This window comes from Pipistrellus hanaki (genome assembly GCF_964339955.1).
Source record: "Pipistrellus hanaki genome assembly, chromosome: 3".
Taxonomy (NCBI): domain Eukaryota; kingdom Metazoa; phylum Chordata; class Mammalia; order Chiroptera; family Vespertilionidae; genus Pipistrellus; species Pipistrellus hanaki.
In genome coordinates this window covers 187,078,587-187,099,074 of record NC_140505.1, presented here as the reverse complement: position 1 = coordinate 187,099,074, position 20,488 = coordinate 187,078,587, and the positions used below count along the sequence as shown (strand labels likewise).

At 65.1% G+C, this 20,488-nt stretch overlaps 1 long non-coding RNA gene across 1 annotated transcript in view; it reads left to right on the top strand.

The window, feature by feature from the left end:
- The first annotated feature begins 665 nt into the window (after window positions 1-665).
- Window positions 666-20,488, top strand: part of LOC311620108 — a 120,271-nt gene continuing 100,448 nt past the window's right edge. Inside the window, exon 1 of the long non-coding RNA XR_014794634.1 lies at window positions 666-679. This is a non-coding gene — a long non-coding RNA (uncharacterized lncRNA). The remainder of the gene's footprint in view (window positions 680-20,488) is intronic.

Below are 20,488 nucleotides of genomic sequence, written 5' to 3'. Positions count from 1 at the left end.
ATGCGGTGTGCCAGGCCCGGGGAGGGGGCCCCTCCTCACTTCCCTCCTCTCCCCCCTTCCCTTTCTCCATTTCCCTCCTCCCTCTCCCCTCCCCCTTCTCCTCCTCACACTCCCTCCTCCTCACGCTCCCCTCCCTGCCCTTCCCCCTCCAGGCTCCCCTCCTCCCCGTCCTCCTCCCTTTGGCCTGAGCCTCCAGGCTGTGCGCCTCTCACCGCTCATCCCCTCTCCCTGCCAGGGGCTGCCTGTGGGGAGAGGGGTTAAAGGCTGAACCCAGATCTGCTCAGCAGCAAGTTACGTCAATTCCGTGCAGCCCGGGTCCTCATCTGGAAAACGGGGGGTGGGGGTGGGGGGGCAGGAGCAGCGGCCTGAGGCGTTGTCTGAGGTTCAGTGAGTGACTGCAGGCTGCTGGGCTTCCCGCTCTGCACCCAGCAGGCTCTCTGTGCGTTCGCGCGGTGGAGTTGTGTCTGTGTGACCCGGGGCGTGGGCTGGGTCCTGGACCTCGCCGCCGAGCCTCGGCTCCCTCCTCCACGGCCGTGTGTCTGACACCCCCCGCTCCCAGGGTGAGCTGTGAGGAGAGAAGAGATCGTGTAGTGCCCGGCTGGTGTTGCCAGGTGGTTAGCGTCAACCTATACTCCAGGAGGTCATGGTGTGATTCCGTCAAGGTACAGGCCCCGGCTGAGTGTGGGGTGGGCTGGAGGCAGCCGATCCACTCGATCCCAGTGTGGGGTGGGCTGGAGGCAGCTGACCCATGATTCTCTGTCGTCATTGATTCTTCTCTCTCTCTCTCTCCCTCTCCCCTCCTCTCTGAAATCAATAAGATATTTTTTAAATGCCGGGGCGACGGGGGAGGGGGCCGTGTGCTCTGCGGTGCATGATGGGGAGCCTGGCTGGGGCAAGGCCACGGCAGTGCAGTTTCCTTCCTTCCTTTTCCCTTCCTCCCCCTCCCGGCGCCCCCCCCCCCCCCCCCAGGAGACAGGGCCCCACCGGGAGCAGGGGCGTGGTGACCTGGGAAGAGGGAGTGGGAGTGGCCGGCGGGTGGGGGCGCTCCTTGAGGATGGAGATGGGGCTCCGGAGACCCGCTGCCCCACACCAGCCCGGGGCTGGGCACATGGCGGAGACCGGGGTACGGGGTGAAGGCAGCGCCCGTGGTCTTCCCTCAGCCCCGCCCTCAGGGTCATGGCCAAGACAGAGGAGGCACCCACTCCTGCACCCTCCCCCCTGAGACCTGAGCTTTATCCCCGGGCAGCCCCTTCCCCAGACCCCGGCGCCGCCTCCGCCAGCCTCAGCGCAGTCCTGCCTCAGTTTCCTCAGTGGAGACCCTGGCGTTCTTCAGTGGCCTGGCGGCCTCTGCTCAGTGAGGGGCCTTCCCCGCGTCCCCGCAGCTGCCCCTCTGACGCCAGCCGCTGGTCCGGGCTCAGCACCGCGCCAGGTCCGTGCAGGGCTCCCGCTGGGCCCCACAGCCCCTCCCAGGGCCCCTCCTCTGGGGCTCGGCTGAGGACTTGCCTGAGGCCGTCCAGCCGTTGTCGGGGCCCTGACCAGAGGATGGGCGGCCCCCAGCCTAGGGGCCTGCAGCTGCTCCCCTGTGCGGTTCTGCAGGTAGAAAAGGGGTGCCTCCAAGAACCCACCCCCATCAGCACCGTTTTTATCTCCTCCCCGCCCCCCCATTGCTCCTGCCCACACCTCGGCCTGAGCCACCGCCTCAGCCTGTGCCCTCCTGGGAGCAGCCTCTGCCCTCACCTGCAGGGGCTCCTGCTCAGAGGGGCCAGTCAGCCAGGCCGAGGCCCCTCCCAGTGCAGGCCCTCCCTCAGTGCTGGGGTTCACATTGTCCCCGCCCTGGCCCCCCAGGAGGGCAGGCACCTCTGTCTGCCTGGCCTGGCACAGAGCAGGTGCTCAGCACATTCTTGTCAAAGGCTCAGTGAAGGAGCCAGCGACCCCAGAGCGGCATTGCCAGCCGGCTCCTAGACCCCGCCTCAGTCTGAGCCGCCTTGCAGTTCTCACTCCTCCAGGCCTGGCTCCCGCGCCCTCCAGGTAGAGATCTGAGCTCTGAGTGTGGTTTTCACATCACCCCCCCCCCCAGCCTTCCCTCAGCCACCAGTGCCGTTTATAGATGCTGTATGTTTTGCCCCAAATTCTCTGCCCCCTGCCCTGGGGCACCCCCTGGGGAGACCCCCACAGAGGCAGCGGCTCCCCCGGGGAAGGGCCTGATCTGTGAGGGGCCCTTGGTTCCCGGGGGCCGGAGTGAGTGGGGGAGCGCTTGGGGACGGAGGGATCGGCGGGGAGGGTCGGGGCAGCCTTGAGAAGGGGGCAGGGGTGGGGGGCCGAGTGGAGGTGGGGCTACCCTCCCCTGTCACTGCCCCCTCCCCATCACTGCCCCGCCTGCCCCGGGGACTGGGCCCGCCCCCTGCCCAGCCCAGGACCCAGAGGTGCCCACGTCCTAGCCCCCGCCCCGGGGCCATCGTGTGACCTTAGACAGCCCCTTCCTCTCCGGCCCAGTGACCCCTGTGACACAGGGAGGCGGACCCCTCAGACCGAGGCCCTGGACCCACATCGGAGGGCTCTCTTTGGCCCTCGGGGTGTTTTCCTTTTCTTCTTGTTTTTTTCTTTTGTCCTTTGGGCCGATGTTAAAAGAGGAAGCGCTCACATAAAACCCAGATTTCCGGCTTCTCTCTGAGGGCGGCCGGTCCTCCAGCCCTCACACCGGCTCTCCGATGGCCGGGCGGTCCCCTCGTGGCCACCTGCCCGGCTGCCCGGCTGGCCGAGGCCTCTCTGCCCTGGCCGCTCCCTGGCGGGAACGGGTTCCAAACCTGCCTGATGTAAAGCTGACTGCACCCCACCCCAATATTGCAGCAATCTGCCTCATTTTAAAATCCTTCCAGCAGCCCCGGGCCCCGCGGCTCTCAGTGAAGGAACCGAGCCTGCGCACGTGACCGGCTCTGCGGAGCCGAAGCTTTGATGTTGCCTGTTTCAGAGCGCCCCTCCCCCCTCCTCCCTTCTCCCTCCTCCCTTCCTTCCCTGCCTTCCCTCCCCTCCTCCCCCTGTCCTCCCCTCTCCCCTTCATTTTTCCTCCTACCTCCCTCCTTCCCCCTCCTCTCCCCCCCACTTCCCGCTCCCCTTTCTCTCCTCTCCCTCCTCCCCTCCTCCTCCTCCTCCTTCCCCTCCTCCTCCTCCTCCTTCTCCTCCACTCCCACCTCTGCTGTTCTCACCCCCTCCTCCTCTGGGTACCTGCTGATTGCCGTAATCTTGCATCCCGGCCTGGGACAGGCTGGCCTGGCCCCCAGGGGGTGAACTCGGGGAGGAGCTGCTGGGGGGAGAAGCGGAGGTTGGTGAGCTGCTGGCGGAGAGAAAAGGAAGAGGTGTTACCGGTGCCGATGGCCCTGTCCACTGTGTCCTCGGAGGACGGACTCACCTCCTTCCTGGGCGCCCTCCGTGGGGTCTCAAGGCCGAGGCTGCCCAGTCCGGGGCTGCAGCCTTTGTCTCTGGGGGTAAACTGAGGCCTGGGGCATTGAAGGCCCACTGGGAGGAGCGAGGGGAGGGGAGAGGGGACGGGGAGGAGGAGGTAAGGGATGCAGGAGTGGGCAGTGCAGGGAGCGGAGGGTGCAGTGGGAGGCTGTGAGGGAGGAATGGAGAGTGCTGGCACCACCTGGGAGGGCTGGGCCCCTCAGTGCCCCGCCCACAGCAGGACCCTCCCTGCCCCCTGCCGCTGCCCCCCACCTGCGGGGAGTGAGTATTTCCTGGACTCCAGTCTGTGGCCCTTGGGGCTTGCATTGGCCGCTGGCCCTCCTGCCCTCCCAGCCTTCTGAAGGCTGAATGCCCAGGCCTCCCCAGATCTGCCGGGGTCTTCTCCCAGCCCTGCTCCTCCCCGCAGCCCGGGGTCTTCTCCCAGCCCTGCTCCTCCCCGCAGCCCGGGGTCTTCTCCCAGCCCTGCTCCTCCCCGCAGCCCGGGGTCTTCTCCCAGCCCTGCTCCTCCCCGCAGCCCGGGGTCTTCTCCCAGCCCTGCTCCTCCCCCGCAGCCTGGGGTCTTCTCCCAGCCCTGCTCCTCCCCTCAGCCCGGGGTCTTCTCCCAGCCCTGCTCCTCCCCCGCAGCCCGGGGTCTTCTCCCAGCCCTGCTCCTCCCCGCAGCCTGGGGTCTTCTCCCAGCCCTGCTCCTCCCCTCAGCCCGGGGTCTTCTCCCAGCCCTGCTCCTCCCCCGCAGCCCGGGGTCTTCTCCCAGCCCTGCTCCTCCCCTCAGCCCGGGGTCTTCTCCCAGCCCTGCTCCTCCCCCGCAGCCCGGGCGGAGTGGGTGTGGGCACCCTTGCTGTCAGATTCACACACCAGCAGGGCCTCCTGTGGGGCTGCCGGCATGGAGCTGGGCTGGACTGGCCTGGGGAGGGTGCTCTGTGCTGAGGAGGGGGGCTGCCACCAGCCCCCAGGCTCTGGCCTGTCCCTCCTCTACTTCCTGTGGTTAAGTCTGTTAACCTGGCAGGCATGCCCATGAAGGGCCAGTGGGGAGACGGAGCAATTAGGGCAGCACTGTGAATTGTGCCCGCCGGTGCCCGTCCGTCCCAGGGCGGTGGGGTGTCACGCTGCCCCATCGCCGGCCCCGCAGGAGCCCAGCTCAGAGAGGGGCTGAGACTCACGGGCACCCAGCAGGCCCTCCCCGGTCAGGCGCCTTTCGGTGTCGGGCAGGAGGGCACAGGCAGACTGCAGTGACTTCAAAGGCGCTCAGCAGCTCCTGCCCGCCCTCCCATGTGGAGTCTGCACCTGCCCGCTCTCCTTCCTCCGAGGCTCAGTCAGCGCCCTGCTGTCTCCCGGTGCCGCCTCCTCCGCCGCTGCCCTCACAGCCTCCCCCTGCCCTGGCCAGGTCAGCCCTCCTGCCCCTGGCCAGGCCAGCCCTCCTGCCCTCACAGCCTCCCCCTGCCCCTGGCCAGGCCAGCCCTCCTGCCCTCACAGCCTCCCCCTGCCCCTGGCCAGGCCAGCCCTCCTGCCTCTCTCCAGACCCTCTGCCATCCCTGCTGATGGCCCTCACTCCTTCCCCTCACTCTCTGGAGCTGGGCCGTGGCTCTGAGCTGAGTGTCACACACACACCACCACCACCAGGGGTTAGGGGACCTGGGACAGGAGTCCTGGGGGCCTCAGGGCCCTGTTTGCGCCCTAATCACTGTGTGACCTTGGGTGAGCCACTGTCCCTCTCTGGGCCTGTGGGAAGCGGCGTCAGTGGCAATACCTTTTCCCCACCGTTTGCTTTGAATTGAGGGAGACTAGACACAGGTTTTGTTTTTGTTTGCTTGTTTGTAAAGCCGGCAGCACTTGGAACACACGTGAGCAGCTGGGTGAGGGCACCTGGACCCGGCACACGCCTGCCATGGCCTGCTCTGCCCTTCCTGCTCTGCCTGGAACAGGAATGCGGGCCCTGCCGGATGCTCTGGCTGGTGGGGGCCGAGCCCAGGTCTTCCCTGGACCCAGGGCCAACAGAGAGGCACACAGCCCTGGCCAGCAGCTCGGCTGATTGGAGCTCCTTCCCGTACTCCAGGAAGTGCCGGGTTTGATTCCCGATCCGGGCACACACCTGGGTGCGGGTTCAGTCCCCGGTGGGGGCACTTACAGAAAGCAGCCGATCAATTTCTCTCTCCCTCCCTCTGTCTTTCCCTCCCTCCCTCCCTCTCTCCTTGCCTTTCTAAAAAATCAATAAAGCCGAAGCCAGTTTGGCTCAGTGGATAGAGCGTCGCCTGCGGACTCAAGAGTCCCAGGTTCAATTCCGGTCAAGGCATGTCCCTTGGTTGTGGGTACATCTCCAGTGAGGGGTGTGCGGGAGGCAGCTGGTCGATGTCTCTCTCTCATCGATGTTTCTAACTCTCTATCCCTCTCCCTTCCTCTCTCTGTAAAAAAATCAATAAAATATATTTTTAAAAAATCAATAAAGTCTTTTAAGAGAGAGGGAGGGAGAGACCCACAGGAGATGGGTCTGCATGCGTCTGATCTCCTTGGCCGTGCGGGATGTCGGCAGTGTGTCCCTGTCTGCCTTGCGTAGGGTGGGGAGAGGCCGGCCTGAGTCTCAGGGCCTGTTGTGGGCTTTCCCGGTCGGCCCTGGGACCTGCCCCTCCTCACGGCCTGGCCCTCTGGCCCAGCTGTCCCTCAGGGGGCACCTGCAGGAGTGACCTCCACTGGGCCACTCCTGTCGCTCGATGGATATGACCTCCTTCTCCCCCCCAACCCCCCCATCTTCAGGCTCACGTCCTCTGCCCAGGCTGTTCCTCTGGGCAGCTCTGCAGTGTGGTCTCTGATGACCTGGAGCCCCTGGCTGGCTGAGCAGGGCCCTAGGCATGCCTGAGCCAGAGCAGGGGCGAGGCTGGACCCGGAGTCCAACCCCTTCCCGGCGGGCGCGGCTGCTCGGCGCTCGGCGCCACATCTGCACCGGGAGGGTGGCGCCCGCACAGCCCCGGAGGAGTCGGCGCAGCAGCACATGGCACCTGGCACGGACTGCGGGCCTGCCGAGTGTCAGCTGTGGTTGTTGCTGTTTTTATTATTATTTGACTTGAAAACTCCCCCTGCTCCATGCGCTGCTTCCACACCAGCGGAGGGCTGAGCGGAATTAATGGGGATGAGGCCTCCTGGGCCCTCCGGCAAGATCACGGACGTGCCTGGGCCCTGCTTGGGGCTGCGTCCCGGGCAGCCTTGGCGGGGAGGAGCCGGCCCTGTCCGGTGGCTGGCCAGGGCTCCAGGCGGGGCGGGGGTCTTGGCCCTGCCTGGCCTGCCTCCCGGCTGACAGCCCAGGCACTGTGAGCTGGCCGCCGGCCAAGCTGCCTCCTCTCTGCTGGCTGGCATCCCGGGCCCATTGCCAGGGGCCGGCTGGTGGGCAGCAGCTCCAATGGCGCAGGGCTGTGATCCCGGCCAGGAGGCTCAAGGCAGGGCCGGTGTTGGGGCGTCCAGCCGCCCGCCCCCTTCCCCCACGCCCTGCCCAGTGGCCCTCAGGAGCCAGGCACAGCTGTGCTGGCTCTCAGCACTGCCCCCAGGTTGGCACCTCTGCAGAGCTGGGGAGAGCGCGTTGGCAGAGGCTGCAGTGGCGAGCACAGGCGGGCGGCGGTGCCCAGGACAGCGCTGAGCCTCCCGCAGCCTCTACCTCCCCCCTAGGACATGGAGCCGCTGACCCTCCCGGCCTGTCTCAGGCAGACACCTCGCCAGCCTCACCGAGGGCCCACGTGTCCCGGGCTCTGTGTGGGGGGGCGGGGAGGATGCAGCATCCAGTTAGCCGGGGCCTGGCAGGGCTATAGGTTGATGATGGTGGTGGTGCTGTTGCTAGCAACACCAAGCACTGGCCAGGCACTGTCCTGAGTGCCCTACAGATAGGGGACTTACCCCTTTTTCGGACGAGGACACAGGTTCAGAGGTTCATACAGCTCGGAGGTGGCTGAGGCAGGATTCGAACCCCAGCAAACTGGCTTCAGAGTCCAGCCCTCAGTGAGGTCGAGGGTCTGAGTGCAGACGGCAGCTGTGACTGGTGGGGAGCTGGCCACTCCGCCCGGAGCACGGGAGGCTGGCTGAGGAGGGGGTAGGTGTGCGGGTTGGGGCTGCGGGGGCTGCGGGCAGACGCTCAGGGCCTTTGACAGAGAAGACTGCGGCTGGGAATTCAAGGAGGGCTTCTCGGAGGAGGTGTTCCTTTGGTTGTGACCTGAATGACACCAGCCAGTTCTGTAAAAAAAAAACGTAGGGAAGAGCGTTCCAGGGAGAGGGAACAGCCAGGGCGAAGGTCCCGAGGCAGGAACCGGCTTGGCAGGTTGGAAGGAGCAGAAGGAAGGCACGCGGTTCAGCAGGGGCAGAGGGGGAGGCCACGGAGGGCAGGGCGGGGGCGGGAGGAGTCTGGGTGGGGCAGAGGCAGCCAGGCCTGTCGCTTCAGGAGTTCTCTCTCCCCGAGTCAGGGAGGGAGCGCGTGGGCCAGGGTGAGCAGTCCTGGCGGGGTGCTGGGCCCTTCCTGCAGCACCGGCCCCTCCCCTGTCACCTCCCTCGGTGCAGGGGGCTCGGCAGGGATGGCCCTGAGTCCCCCTGGGCAGCCTCTGAGGCCAGGCCAGCCACCGCGCACCCTTAGACCCTTTCCCGAGTCCATCCTGTGCCCTCAGGCCCTCCGCCGCCGCCCCCAGCCCTGGCTCCTTCCCTGCTGCAGGCAGCCGGCACCTGCCTCCCACCACGGGCGACTGGACAGTCCAGCCGTGGCTGTGTGACCACGGCGTGCCACCATCCCCTCCGAGCCTCCCTGTCCTCATCTGTTTGCTGGGGACACCGGCTCCCACCCTGAGGCTGACAGGAGATAATCTCCCTCCAGTCCCTGCCGGGAACCTAGCCCGCCGGTCGGAATCCTAAAGCCTGTGGCCGCCAGGGCCAGCACCCTGGACAGCAGCGGCCTGGCCCTGCCCTCTCGCCGCGTTGGGAGGGCCGCCGCCTCCCGGCCTCAGCCCTGCTGACCTCCTCCACCTCCCCGGCCCTCCTCCCGCCCCCGAGGCTGAAGTCTTCAGCGCCGCCGGTGATTAAAGCCCTTCCAGGGGGACCTCACTGAGCTAGCATTAGTTATTTCGTCCGGCTGGCAGAGCCGGCGAATGATCTGTCCTCCGGGAGAGGGCTGGGGCGTGGGCTGAGATTGGCAGGTGCAGCCGCGTTACGCGCACTGCGGGCACCGAGCCCCGGGCAGGCGGGTGCTGGCGGGCGCTGCCTCCCACCGTCCCCACTCCCCGGCCCCTTGCTTCTGTCCTACGTTTTCTTTCTTTCTTTCTTTCTTAATATATATTTTTATGGATTTCAGAGAAGAGGGAGAGGGAGAGGGAGATAGGCACATCAATGATGAGAGAGAATCATGGATCGGCTGCTTCCTGCACGCCCCCGCGAGGAATCAAGCCTGCAGCTGGGCATGTGCCCTTGACCGGAATCGAAATCGAAGCCGGGACCCTTCAGTCCCCAAGCTGACGCTCTGTCCACTGAGCCACACCAGCTGAGGGTGTCCTAGGTTTTCAAAGCAAGACCTTGCCGGGGCCCAAGGTGACTGCAGGCTGAGGGAGGTGGGGGGCAGGGTTTGGCCTTGGGAGCCATGCTCCCCTGGGGCTGGGGCTGGCCAGTGGGCTGGCTCAAGGTGCTCAGCCTCCTCCCTGCCCACCCCTTTCCATATCCTGAGAGAACCCACTTCCAGAGCCAGGCAAGGGGCTGCCTTCTGCACCGCTCACACACTGGCACTTGGGGCCCCGTGACCCGGGGCACGCCCTGCCACCGGCCGCCCTCAGCCTCTGCCTCAATGAGAAGTGCCGCTCTCCATGGCCATGAGCAGCAAAGGAGGCAGACGTGAGCTCCCTTGTCCTGGCTCGGGCATGTTGTTATTTCCGGTCTCCAAGGCCCAGCCCTGCAGAGGGACGCACTCTCACCCTCACTCGCGGAGATAGCCCCTCACCCCACCCTCACCGTCACCTGGCGGCCAGGCGCGGCCAGGCTGTGTCGGGGATGAGCAGGCTGAGGCGTGGGGCAGGCAGGCCGTTCGCTCAGATCCTCAGCCAGGCGCAGGGAGGCTGGGCCCAGCTGGCCTTGCCCTGCCGGAGGGGCCGGAGCAGCGCTGTCAGCGGGGTCTCCGGTGGGGAGGGAAGGAAGTGCCGGGACCCTGTGGGTCACCCGGCTTCGCCTGCCCTGCCTTCTCCAGCGCCGTCTGAGAGGCCCCAAGGCTGCTCCTGGGTCCGGAGCCCAAGGGCGTTCAGTAGAACTCCCCTGGGGTGGGCCTGCACTGGGACCCGTCCCCAGGCACAGGCGTGCTGGAGGCACCCGACAGCAGTGCAGCGGGGGGCGGGGAGGGGCTGACCTGGAATGGGACCTGCTGGGGGGACGGGGGGGAGGCTGAGGGTCAGACCTGGGCCCCACCTCAGAAAAGCTGTGTCTCACGTGTGGCACTTTGCAGCTCACTCAGGCCTCCTCGTCCTTAGGCTGCGGCCACGCACCCCCTCCTCCAGGAAGCCTTCTGGCCTTCTCGCAGGCTGGCTGGCTGAGTTCCCGTGGCCCTCCGGGGCCAGTGGACACACTGGGGTGTTATCTCCTTGAGTGCAGGGCTGGGCTCTGGCTTGTCCCCCAGTCTCTCGGGGTGTCTGCTGGGTCTTAGGTCTGCCTGAGAGTCTCATGTGAGTGAGCCCAAGGCATGGCTCTGTATGCGTGTTCCCCTGTGTGTGTGCGTGTTCCCCTGTGTGTGCTCCCCTGTGTGCGTGCTCCCCTGCGTGTTCTGATGGGGAGGGAGGGGCACAGCCTGAGGGGCAGGACTCTGAGCGCGCAGGTGCAGGCCTGGGAGCTATGAAGCTGCCGCCTGCTCCTAGGGACCCGGTGAGCGCCCTCCTGGGTCCCGCCCTGTGAGAGGGTGGGCAGAGAGCCCAGCGTGTCGGAGGCCCGTGAGCTTGTTCCTGTCTGTGCTTTGTCTGCAGGCCTCAGTGTCCTGGGCTGAGGAATGGGGTTCCTTGGTTTCCTAACGGCCGTAAGACTTACGTGGGGGAGTGTGAGAGGCGCCGGCACCGCCAGGTTAGACATCTCGGGTCAGTGGGGACAGGGTGGGCCACTGGGCAGGTGCTGGCTGCTGGGGGGCGGCCGGGGGTCTGAACTACGTCGCTCACCTCTGTAGTTAAACCTGATCCTTTTAACCAGTCTGTGCCAGCACACGCCGGGCAGCCCCCTCTGGCTCACTTTGTTCAGCTAGATAGACCCACCTTTCTGACAGATAGACCCACCTTTCCGGGCTGCTTACCAGCTTTGCCTCAGCCAAACCAGGCGTCAGGAAACCCAAGTTCATGAGACCCCTTCCTCACTGTCCCCTGGCCCCTTGCCTGGCCTGGCCCAGCCGGGACCGCCTGCCTGGATCTACACCAGGCCTGGGCCCCGTCACACCAGCCACATCCCACTGCCTGCCACACCCTTCCTGTTCTCACGTGACTCCCCACCCGGAGGTTCCCGGCACTGCACCGCTCACAAAAACGGCTCTCGGCCCACTCTCTCCACTCTGGTCCAGACTCCCGTGTAGGATGCTCTCTCCTCAGTGACTGCCTCCTCCAGGAAGCCCTCCCTGACCTCCAAGGCCATGGGGTAGGTCCCCCTCCCCCGGGGCTCAGGCTGGACTGTGGTCATGGGTCTGCTTATTTTTGTTCACACTAGACTGAGTTCCTGAGCACGCTTCTGCATTTCCGGCACCCGGGCCTGGCACTCAGTAGGTGCTCAATGAATGCTCTTGCTGGCTGGACAGGCTCTGGAGCTGGAAGGACATTAAGGTCATTTCAGAGACGGGGAGGTGGAGTCCCAGAGAAGAGAGGGACTGGGGTTCAAATTCTGACCACCTGGGCCTGATTCGACTGGGCCCTTTTCCTCGCCTTTCTGTGCCTCAGTTTCCTTATTTGTAAACGGTGTGTTCCAGTTGCCTCCTGAGATTGTGCTGAGTCTGAACCAAGACAAGAGGGGCACCTTGCAAAGCCCCCGAAGGTGTGACTGCCCAGCGCTGTCCTAACTCAGGGCCAAGGTGGGCAGGAGGCTGGAGTCTGCTTTGAGTCGCAGGCATGCGGGAGCCCTCTGAGGCGGGCCGGTGTCCCGTCCCCGGGCCCCGCAGCCCGCACTTCAGCTGGAGCCTGGGGGCTTGGAATGGGGTACCGTCTGCTCAGGGACCCTCCCAAAGCTGGGAGCCACCCCCCGGCCTGCCCCGGGCTCCCCTTATTAGTGGCCACACCATGGGAGAGGGTCCCCAATAATGGTTCAGAGTTTCCCCCGGCAGAGGCCTGCCCTCCCCTGCCCTCTCCTGGCCCACAGCGGAGCCCAATCTCCCTCCACCTCCGCTGAGCAGATGAAAGGGTTTCATCCCTTTTTGTGTTTTCTTTTGGGGGGCGGGGGGTGCAGAGCAGGGCTGCGATCAGCTGCTCCCTAGCTGCCTGGTTCCTCCAAGCTCTGTTGTGCGGGGACATCAGAGGGCTGTGCTGGGTGGCTTCGCAGGCCCCGAGCCTCTGCAGGCTGGGGCAGGCCTGGGAGGGGAGGGCGAGAGGGGCTGCTGGCCCCGGCCCATCCCCAGCAGCAGCCCGGCGGTGCGGGGGCGCATGCGTGCGGCGGGAGCACGGCTGTGAGAATTAATATTCCTGGAACATCGCCCCGGCCGCCTGCACACGCCGAGGAGAATATTACGGCGATTAGCGGTGGGAGTTCGGCCTGCGCGCGGGATCTGGATGGAGAATTCGCTGTGATTAATCTGGCGCTAAGTAGCAGCCTCCGGGGTCCGCGCTCTGGCATGTTTGGAATGGGAACGAGCTCGGCGGCGCAGCGGGTCTTCGGGGGCTCTTTGGGGGCCTGCCAGGGCGGCAGCTGGGCCTGGGGCGGCTGCGGGCCCCCCACGGCCCCGGGCGGGGAGATCGCCCTGTGGTGGCCATTGGTGGGCTGCCCACGGGTAAAGCGTGTTTGGTTCAGAGTCTCAGCCCCTCGAGACCCCCCCCCCCCCACTCCACTACACACACACACACAACCCCAGGCCTTTCTCTCCCTTTAGCCTCCTACGTTCATTGTCATAGACCCAGGTCCAAACTGGGGCTTTGATGCACTTCCTGCCCCCTTTCTGAGCCTCAGTTTCCTCATCTGTACAATGGGACGCATGATTCCTGTGCTGCCGCCTCCGGGGAGAAGGACTACCGTTATTCCCCTGTTATGGGGGAGGAAGTGGAGGCCGGAGCGTTTGCTCGGCCGGGAGTGGCGCCGTGCTGTGCGGATGTCGGGGGCCGTTGTTAATAATTCTGCCAGTACCTGCTCTCAGCAGCCCTCCCGTTCCTTCCACGTGGGCTCTCCGGGGCCCAGCAGGGCATCGGCCTCCCGGGGCTGGGGAAGCGGCGGCAGGGAGCGCGGGTTACCGTGCGGATGTGAATCCACAGCCCCGCCTGTGGAGTGGGTATGGAGTCCCCCTCGCTGAATGGGTCTCGGTTGTAAGATCTGTTGTTCTGGGCTGTTTGCACACTGACTCAGGGTTCGGCGGAGGTGACATGCAGGTGGTGGTGGTGTGGGCCAGGGGACAGCTGCTCCTGGCCTGTCTTCCCGCCTCGTCCGAGGGGCACACCAGAACCAGGGCCGGGAGGGAGGGGCACACCAGAACCAGGGCCGGGAGGGAGGGGCACACCAGAACCAGGGCCTGGAGGGAGGGACACACCAGAACCAGGGCCTGGAGGGAGGGACACACCAGAACCAGGGCCGGGAGGGAGGGGCACACCAGAACCAGGGCCGGGAGGGAGGGACACACCAGAACCAGGGCCAGGAGGGAGGGGCACACCAGAACCAGGGCCGGGAGGGAGGGGCACACCAGAACCAGGGCCTGGAGGGAGGGACACACCAGAACCAGGGCCGGGAGGGAGGGGCACACCAGAACCAGGGCCGGGAGGCAGCTTGCCGCGCTCACCGCCGCCTGTGTCTTCCGTTAGGAGGAGCAGAGAAGGAGCGGGCCGCCCCAGGCCGCACGGAAGTGGCCATGTTGGGGGGATCACAGTCTTCGCAGCCAGACAGAGTTGACCTTGGGCAAGCCATCCTTTCTCCGAGCCTCCGCCTCCTCACCTGGGGAGTGGGACAGGCAGGCCGGCGTTCTGGGTGAAGCAGCCTGCGGGCCTGGACAGAGCAGGCGCTCTGCTCTTAGAGAAGGTGTAGGTCTGTGGGTGCCCCCCGGGGGAGTGACAGGGTGCCCAGCGCTCGCCCTGGCCTGCCGCCCCGCTGCCCAGGGGCCAGGCCTGTGGAAGCACTGGTGGCAGGGGCCCACCATTGCACTCTCACTCAGCTGCTTCCAGCCCCAGGCACGGGACACTCCCAAACCTGACTTGCAGGATTGTTTATTATTACCGTGTTTGCCAGTGAGGCCTCAGACCTCCGTGTAACTCCCCATTCTGCCCAGAAATGGACGCTGGACCCACCGTCCTCCTCCCCCTGTCCTCAGCGGTGACATAATGGCCCTTGAGAGAGGTTGGTTTGCGGCTTCCCAGCAGCAGAGTGGTCTGTGGTCCTGGCTTTTCGGGAGGCGGGTTTAGAGAGCTCTGAGAGGGCTGGGCGCGGTGCAGGGCGGCAGGGGTCACGCAGAGGCGGGGGTGGGGGGGGTGGGGGGGAGGGCTTTGTGGGGTTGGCTGTGCATTCACGGCTGACCCCTCAGGCTTGAAGTGGTGGAGCTGAAATGTACTGTTGAATGAGTGCAAGCATGCTTGTTTGGGGGTGGGGGGTGCATGCATAATGGGAGGGAGGGGTACCTGCTATGATGAGAAGCAGGAGAGTGTGTTGATTAAAAGCCGAGACTCTGGGGCCAGGCAGCCTGAGGTTGAAACCTGGCTCTGCTCTGTAGTGTGTGACTCAGTGTAGTTCTCTGGCCTCAGCTTGCTCACCTGTAAAATGGGAGTAATAGCAGGCCCTCACCTTCCTCCTAAGGAGCTAAGAGGGGGTGCACACAGGAAACACTACCTAAGTATCATTAACTTTTTTTTTTAATATATATTTCTTTATTGATTTCAGAGAGGAAGGAAGAGGGAGAGATAGAAGAATCAATGATGAGAGAGAATCATTGATTGGCTGCCTCCTGCACCCCCATCGAGCCCACAACCCAGGCATGTGCCCTTGGTTGGGATCGAACCTGGGACCCTTCAGTCCGCAGGCCGGTGCTCTATCCACTGAGCCAGACAAGCCAGGGCTCATTAACTGTTATCGTTGAGGTTATGAAAAGAATTCTGACCGAGGGGTTACAGGGCTAGCATAGGCCTGGCTCTGCCCCTTCCTCTCCCTGGGCCTCAGTTTCCACATCTGTGGAATGGCTGGGCCAGATGATTCTAGCCTCCCTCCCAGACCGGGTGTTCTGGTCTCTGTGTTGTTGGCCTTTTACAGCCTAACACGGAGGCTTCGAGGAGCCCTCCAGGACAGCCATCAGCTACCCCGAACCAGGCTCATCTGCCCCCCGTGTCTGGGTCGCTGGCTCAGAAACGCACTAAGCCTCGGGGCGCTGGGTGTCCTACCTCTTCTGACTGCACTTGCCCCCGCCTCCCTTCCCCCAGCCTTTCTGACCCAGCTTCCTCCTCCAGGAAGCCTGCCCTGCTGTCTCCCGCCCCGGCCCTTTCCTTCTGAGCCTCTTTTCTGCATTTCCTGTGCACGGCCGGCGATCCCTCATCACCATGTCAAGGTGTTTGTGACACGTTATTGAATGACGGTGCTTGTCTGTCGTGGTTCCAGGAAACTGAGGGGACCCGAATTCATTGTGTCTGCTCAGCGCCTGGCCCTGTGCTCGGCACTCTCCTGTTCTGTGTGCTGTGACCCATGCAGACACTCGGCGAGGTCCGGAGCGTGACCTTGCCGGCAGAGTGAGGAGCTGAGCCCAGGGAGGCTGAGTGGGGCCCAGTCTGTTCCTCCGAAGCCCTTCCTCCCCGTCCGCTGCCCCTCCCCGCCTCCCCCCTGGCACCGGGCAGGCCGTTTAGGCAAAGGAATGAGGATGCTGCTCGCAGGGCCCCAGCTCCTGCGGAGTCTGCCCTGCCCTCGCTTCACCTCCCTTCTCTCATGTGATCTTACAATAACCTTATAAGGCGGCCTCCATCCTTATCCCCATTTTACAGGCGGCGCGTGTGTGGCCCAGAGAAGTTAAGTAACTTGCTCACCATCACACAGGAAGGAAGTGGTGGAACCAAGATTGAAAACCAGACAGCTGAGATAGGCACCTGCAGAAGCGAATTAAAACTCTCCAGCCCACTCCCCATCCCCTCCCTAGGTTTCTCAGCCCACATTGCTCTCTTTTTAAAAATTATTTACTTGTTGATATTAGAGAGAGGGAGAGAAAGAGAGATGAATTCGTTGCATTTATTTATGTGTTCATTGTTGATTCTTGGGTGTGCCTGGCCAGTTATCCAACCTGCCACCTTGGCATCTGGAGACGATGCTCCCTGGCCAGGGCCCCGTGCATGTCTCTAGAGCGCCCTCCGGGGGCGGGCACCTGCCAGGGTCAGGAGATAAGACAGACCCCTGTCCTCCTGCATCCCCATCGAGCCCACAACCAGGGCATGTGCCCTTGGCTGGGATAGAACGTGGGGCCCTTCAGTCCTCAGGCCAACGCTCTACCCACTGAGCCAAACAAGCCAGGCTCATTAACTGTCATTGCGGTTATGAAAAGAATTCTGACCGTGTGGTTACAGGACTAGCATAGGCCTGGCTCTGCCCCTGACCTACCAAGTGACCGGAAGCGCAGCCAGGGGGAGGGCAGAGGACAGGGAAGTGAGTTCCGCTGGGTCCGGCGAACCCTCTAACAGCACAGCTGCTGTGGCCCCCCTTTCCCAGAGGAGGGAACACCCTGAGGGCGCCCAGGGGCTGCCCAGGGTCACACAGGGAGCAAGGGGGGAGCCGGGCCTGAACCCGCAGTCTGCTCAGAGCCATCCCTTTCCAGCAGTTCCCGCGGGCTCCCAAGGCCACTGAGCAGGGGCCGCAATGGGGACACATGGAAAGTGGCAGCTAACTCGGACCGGAGAGTCAGAGGACATGATGTCTCGGTGGAGACCCTCATGTAACCGGGCGTGGGGGGAGCGGGGGGAGGGAGAGCGGGGCCGCGGGAGAGGAGCATGGTTTGTTAGGGGACTGAGTGAAGGTGTTGTCCAGCCTCCTGGCGGGTGTTGGCAGGTGTGAGAGCAGCCACTGTGCTGCCAGGGCTCAGTGAGTGGCTGGTGTGGGTTCTGCACCGGGTGGAGCCTTGGGGGAGGGGGAGGAGCACCGGTGCAAAGCATGGTGGGAGCCCTGAGAGTCCCGGCCTGGACCCCGGCGTCCTGGGCTGGGAAGGATGCAATGGGAGAACTGGAGTCTGGTGCTTAGTTGTTCCTCACAGATGTCAGGCCCAGGAGCTCAGGTGAAGGGTCTGGGGCAGCCAGTGCCAGGTGCCCATGTGCCAGGGGAGAGGGTGGTGCCAGGGGTTGGCACGGGGGCCTCTGACCTGAGGCCGAGGCTGCAACACACATGGTTTTCTCGAAGGAGGGGGGCATTGGACGGAGACCTGCCAGGCTGGGCTGACCCGAGCAGCTTGGAGTCGGAGGCGCAGGCCGAGGGCAGAGTCATGGGTCTGGCCCTGGTCTGGAGTCCAGGCCCGGGACGTCTAGTCCCTGTTTTGTCTGTGACATCTTAGCCTGCTTCCCCATCTTGACATGGGCTTTGGTACCTGCCTCTCGGGCATGGCCAAGGCGGAGGAGGAGGAGTGTGAGTGCCAGTGCTCGGCCCGTCGGAACCAGCACTGCTGGCCGCACACGAGGGGCAGGCCTCCTGCCGCTGCCACCCCTATCCCCGGTGGGACTTGGGGTGATGGGGACCGCGCCACCCTGCCTGCCCCACTGAAGCCCCTCTGCAGGGGAGGCCTGGCCGGAGTCACCAGGCCCCCGTCCTCATTGCGGCCTCTGAGGCTTCAGAAAGCCCTGGGGCTGCCGGCGGCCCTGCAGGCTCTGAGCCCCTTTGCTGGCCCCCAGCAGCCCTTCCCCCTCACACTGCCCTTCCCCTCGCGCCCCTGCCTCACCCCCAGCTCAGTCCCTGCTGAGCAGCCTCAGGAAAGTCCGCCCTCTCTGAGCCTCCGGGTCTTCCTGAGCACCTCCCCCCTCCCCCCCAGGTGGGCAGTCCCAGCACACAGGCGGCGGTCAGTAATTGTCCTGCTGGCCTCCACCCCATGGGCTCTAAGAACAGCAGTGACTGTAGTTCTTTTTTAAAAAAATTAAATATATTTTTATTGATTTCAGAGAGGAAGGGAGAGAGGAAGGGAGAGGGAGAAGGAGAGGGAGAGATAGAAACATCAGTGATGACAGAGAATCATTGATCAGCTGCCTCTTGCACGCCCCCTACTGGGGATCGAGCCCACAACCCACGCATATGCCCTTGGCTGTAATCAAACCTGGGGCCCTTGAGTCCCCAGGCCAGCGCTCTACCCGCTGAGCCAGTCCGGCTAGGGCAGGCTGCCGCTCTTTACCGTGGGGGTGGTCACCCCTTTTAAGCCGTTCACTCTGGGGCCAATTATAGACAGACACACACCGCCCCATCCACAGAGATAAAACGTTTTCTCCGAGATGAGCCGCCCGCCCCTCCCCCACGCAGCACGAGGTCTCTGGAGGGATTGGCGCTCTCCTCCCTCCTCCATCGTCCCTCCTCCCTGCCGCTCCTCCATCCCCCGCAGAGGTGAGATCCAGCGGGGCCGTGATGTCAGAGGCTCCGCTGATGTCACCGCCGCGGCCGTGACTTCACTTGCCGGCTTGGGCAGGAGGAGCGGCGAGGCGGCTGCGAGCTGGGAAACTACCCCCCTTTCCTCCTCCTCCTCCTCTTCCCTCTCCCTCCTCCCGGCCTCGCTCCGGAGAGGCTGCCCGCCCCCTGGCGGTGCGCGGTCCGCGGTCTGTCCGGTCCGGGGCCGGGGCAGGTGCCAGGAAGGATGCTGCTGCAAAGGTAACGGCTGGCGTGCGGCGCCTCCCCCTCCGGTCGTGAAAGTTTTCTCCGGTGTGCGAGGCGTGCCCACTGGGCACCCCGCCACGCCAGGCGGCCCTGCCCGGGCGGAGGCGGGGGCCGGGGCCGGGCGGGCAGGGGCCGCCCGGGCGGCCTTCAGCGCCTTGTCCCCATCAAAGGCCGCAGCTGCTCAAGTGGCGGCTGCAGCTTTGAAACTGCCATAAAGGCGGAGGGGGCCGGGGGATGCTCGGAGTAGCCGGGAGAATGGGGAGAGGGGGGGCGGCTGGGGAGCCGCCGCCAGGCAGCGGCAGGGGCGTGAAGGGCAAGGCCCCTGCGCAGAGTCCCGGGGCCAGGGCTGCCCTCGCCGCCCCCGGCCCCCCGGCCCAGCCGGCACCGTGGCCGGGAGCCCAGCAGCCGGGGCGCAGAGGCAGCTGCGGGGGAGGGGGCCGGCTGCTCCCTCGCTCCCCCCACCATTTCCAGGCATATTTATTCCTCCCCGTCCAGCGGGCCATTTGTCAGCGGTGACTCGGGACAAAGGCGGGGGCGGTGGGTGGTCTGCCGCAAGTTGGGCGCCGGGCACGGAGCGGGCGGCCGGAGAGAAACGCCGGCAATTAAGAGGCAGATCCGGGCTCTGCTCATTCAGGCTGTCGAGGGAGCCGTCATTTTGTGTTAGCGTGTGTGTGTGTGTGTGAGGTGGGAGGAGGAGGAGAGGGGAGAATGACAGGAGAAGGATTATGACATTGTGTTGTCTCTGTTTGTGGTAAATGCAAATCTGGCCCCGGCAGCTTCCCCGGAGAAGCGGCAGCGAGTAACCCAGGCCGAGGCCTCGGCCCAGACCCGCCAGGGAGCCGTGAGGGGCGGTGTGGGGTTTTCTCCTCCCTCTGCTCTGTCTGGCGTGTGCTGCCTCCATTTATTTTTACAGTGAAGTGCTGAAGACAGACAGGCCGGCATGGCGGGAGGAGCCGCCTCCCTCCTCTCTGCACCCGCCCTCCTCCCGCTGCGGGAGGCCCTGGCTGCTCTCCCTCCCGACCCCCAGGCCTGGCCCTCGCTCGGCGGCCTCCCTGCCAGGTCTCTGTCCCCAGACGGGGTCGCGGCTCCTGTCATGCCCTTAGCGTGGATGGCCGAGGTCTCACTGGGCTGCTTCTGCACACAGCTGCTCCCCGCTCCCCCACCCCCCATGAGCAGAGACCAAGAGCCGGGCCGAGGCTGGGATGGGGCTTCGGAGACAGGCCGGGGCTGGTGTGCCCTCAGCTGCAGTGTTGGCCTGGCCTGGCCTGCCCAGGAGGCTGGCAGAGGGCTCTGCTGCCAGGCTGGTGCTGGCAAAGCGTCCCAGGACCTTGCCTCCTCTGACAGCCCCGTGGGGGCAAGGAGCTTGGGCTTGGCCCCCGCTGGGAAGCAGTCACAGCCCACGGCTCGGGCTGGGACCCGGTCAGGCGATGCATGGTCTGCACACAGGGGGCGCTGTGACCCTGGAGCAGGTCTCCGGGGAGTGCACAGGGCGGGCTGCACCGGGCAGGGCGCTCCTCACCTGGAAGGTCAGCGGGAGGCCGTGGCCAGCGGGGTCCAGCCCATCACACACTGCTCCTTCCCCGGAGCCGGCCCCTCACCTGGACCTCACCGCCTCCGTTCAGGTCCTTCTGGACTCAGTGTGCCCCCTCCAGGAAGCCCCTCCTGCCCGCCATCTGGAGGGGCTGGGCCTGTGCCCGCCCCCACGCCCTCTCTCACAGCCCAGCCCACGCTGTGGTCACTTGGTGCAGGGACTTCCGGGCGCCTCAGCATTCCCAGCACCTGCCCAGAGCTGAGCGCTGCGGAAGGAGGTCTGTGCCTGGAAACCGGGGAGCAGGGCCGGACCCGCAGCTCCCCCGGACCCTGGGCCTCCGGGACGGGACAGTAGTGCGGCCTCACATCCGAGAAGGCGTGGCAGGCTCACCCCGTGGGCACACCCACCGGAGGGGGACTTCCCCGAGGAGCTGGCGTGGGGCGTGCTGCAGCCACATCTGTGAGGAGGTGCCTGTCCCGTGCGGAGAGCCTCGGTGGTTTAATATTGTCCCTTTGGCAATGGCTGGTAACCTGTGTGTCCACCCCGGCG